This window comes from Syzygium oleosum, unplaced genomic scaffold (assembly GCF_021117445.2).
Source record: "Syzygium oleosum isolate NSW1041296 unplaced genomic scaffold, Sole_v2.1 Sole_v2.20, whole genome shotgun sequence".
Taxonomy (NCBI): Eukaryota; Viridiplantae; Streptophyta; class Magnoliopsida; order Myrtales; family Myrtaceae; genus Syzygium; species Syzygium oleosum.
The window spans coordinates 3768626-3771462 of NW_026607504.1; the positions used below are offsets into that span (position 1 = coordinate 3768626).

A 2837-nucleotide genomic window follows, 5' to 3' on the forward strand; every position below is an offset into this window, starting at 1 on the left:
CGACTGATTCAACATAAGAACATCGTCAGTACTGAGACCCCGAATACTACTGACCTGTTGCCCCAAAGTTCCTACTCATCTCCCCAACAACGCTAAATGCTTTTTGGGGGGCCAAGACAAACATTTAATCTGTACATGTCATATGTAGCATTTTTCTTGGAAAAAATTTTCCCATATAATATGAAGAACTTTGGACCTAGTAGTCGTCAATTCCCATGCATGAGTCGTCATCACCAAGACCAACCGGCCATTGCTCTGCTAAAACATTACCTCCGAATCAGCAAGACCGTATTCTTTTCTCATATCTGTTCAACAACCTTATGAGATATTTCCCCAAATTTTTAAGCACGCTCAATCAATCGTGACTTGGCTGAGTTGAATTCCTCGTATTCCAAGGCTGAAGTTCTGGTCACATGATGGATGAAGAGATCACAGCCCGCTGTCGAAGAGATAGAGGTTGTGTCCCATGACTGGCAAGAGTAAAGTGTTAATAATCCGAAAGCGGAACAAAAATAGGTAAAGAATGCAGAGTATATACATTTGTGATTATCTTATTCGACGAAAATTGGCCTCGTATGATTAAAGATACATTATGAATGCCTGGGACACCACATTGATGACCATTTAGATCAAATATTTCATGAACAGTACATGTAGTAATGACTTGCTATATCATTTTTCGGTATTAAGAGTACTGCATCAGCCAACAAACTACATTCTTTGGAGAAGAATATAAGCTAACAAACTTAGCTGAAGTTCAGCAAGGGTGCTCGAGAATCAATAAGCCATCACAAATTGACTTCATGTTTCTGCTAAGAAGTCTGCTGATACCTTGGCCTCTTAATACACAAGCTTTAAGGTGAAATACATATTGTTATGACATCATCAAGCCAGAAAAACGAGAATCCAGCTAAGCTAAGCACTTAGGCCACCTACCCCTCGATAGAGAACTACAATAAGTAGCTGACTATCGTTTCACATGGTTGTATTCATAAACTCATCAAATGGATCCTCGATACTTTGTCTTCTAATCCCCCGCCCCCCCTTTTCTCGAGGTTGTGGGCAAAGACTATGACAAACTGTGATATTAATTATTCCCATTACCGTAAACATTGGCTGAGAACAGACATCAGTTTTGGCCCATTCAGTGCATAAAAGGCCTACAAAACACTATAAAAGCACGCAAAGCATTTAACTTAAGATATAGCTTCCAGGTGGATTTATAAGGAAAGGTAAAAGGTAAAATGGGAGAAGAGTTCTAACAGATAACTGCGTGCTGCAGTGGCCCAAGAAACCAAACTATCCAAATTGTGAAGTGAAACAGAGTATCAAAGAGGAAAACAAATACTGGCGTAATCAACCGCTTAGATCAAAATGCTGCAGAGTGTGAGTGGTCATTAGCATTTCAAAGCAGAAACTGATCCAAATGCCTTCCACGAGTTCTGAGAGGATACCAAAGCAAGTATCGTCTGAAAAGAACCCTCCATGTAGCCCAGAAAAACAAACTACATAGTCACGGGGAACCATCATTCTACTAGGTGAGAATCACACGACATGAAGCACACAAGAGGAAAACTTTCCAAATGGAACCGATGCTTAATCCCACATTTGACATTTCTTGCAGAAAGAGGGCAAAAGACATCTCAACCCGCATAAATTGAACCGAAGAAAACCAAAAAGCTAAAAAAAAAACGATGCTTTAGCGAATGAAAGCACGCACCTTTAGCGAATCAGAGGCCTTCTTGAGCTCAATCTCGAGCTCCATCATGGTCGTCGCCTCGCTGGCCCTTATCACCGCCGCGAGCGCCCGGATCGCCGCCACGGCCTCGGCCAAATCGGGCTGCTGCCTCCAGTTGTTGAACTCGTCGATCACGCTGAACGGACCCCCGCCGCCTCCGCCGCCGCCGCCCGAGCCCGCGGCGGAGCTCGACCTGTCGCCGCCCTCGGGCGAGTGGGGCCCCACCGCCGCCTGGGCCTGGGCGAGCCAGTCGCTGGTGACGACGCCGTGGTGGGCGGCGCGGGTCTGGGGTCTGGTAGTAGGCGGAGACATTAGGGTTAGGGTTCTGGAGGGTGTCCGCCATGGAGGAGGACGGGTTGGTCGGGGGCGGGGAGAGGGCGAGGGACTCGGGCATGTGGGGCGCCGCGACGTCGTTCCCCTTGTCGAGGATGAAGGACGCCGATCTCTGCCACATTTAACAATGGCGAGGGCGACCGAAAGATTTTCCGTCGCACTTTCGCGAGAAAATTTTCTCGTTTCCGAGAGAAAGCGGAAGGGAAAGTGGCGGTTCCCGTGGGGGAAAAGATTGCGGTGGAAACGGGGGTTTGTGATTACGGGACGGATTACGGGATTGGGTTAACGGAGGAGTTTAATAGCTCCTGCAAAGAGCCTCAGTACATGACTAGGTTCGACGATCCTACTTCACTGTCCCCATCCTGTTCTGTTCGTTCCGAACGTTTTAGTTGGAGAACGAAAAGGCATGGACCGTCCGAGGAACCGGATCGTATGCTTGTCTGGCTAATGTTAGCCGCGGCTCCCAATCAGGACCAACTTGACCAGGGAGGAGGGGATCGGAACCAGTCCGACCGATTTAGTTTCGGGCTAGCTCGAGATGGGATCAACGATTAGTTCTCCATTTTTCTAGATTAGATTATCGATGCAAGTCGTGATTCAGAACTCCGTCGTGTGGGCTCTTGGACTAGACGACCCCTTGATCAAGAGTAACTCTTACTTTTAGAGGATGCAATTAACGTAAATTCTATCTTTGATATTTGAAAGAAGGGATAAGTGTTGTCGAAAGTCCTAAAACTTGACGCTAAAATGCAATTGAGTCATTTTT

General features: G+C 46.6%; 1 pseudogene; it reads right to left on the reverse strand.

The window, feature by feature from the left end:
* Positions 1 to 284: 284 nt before the first annotated feature.
* On the reverse strand, positions 285 to 2330 carry LOC130140579 (uncharacterized; annotated as a pseudogene).
* Between the last annotated feature and the right edge of the window lie 507 nt (positions 2331 to 2837).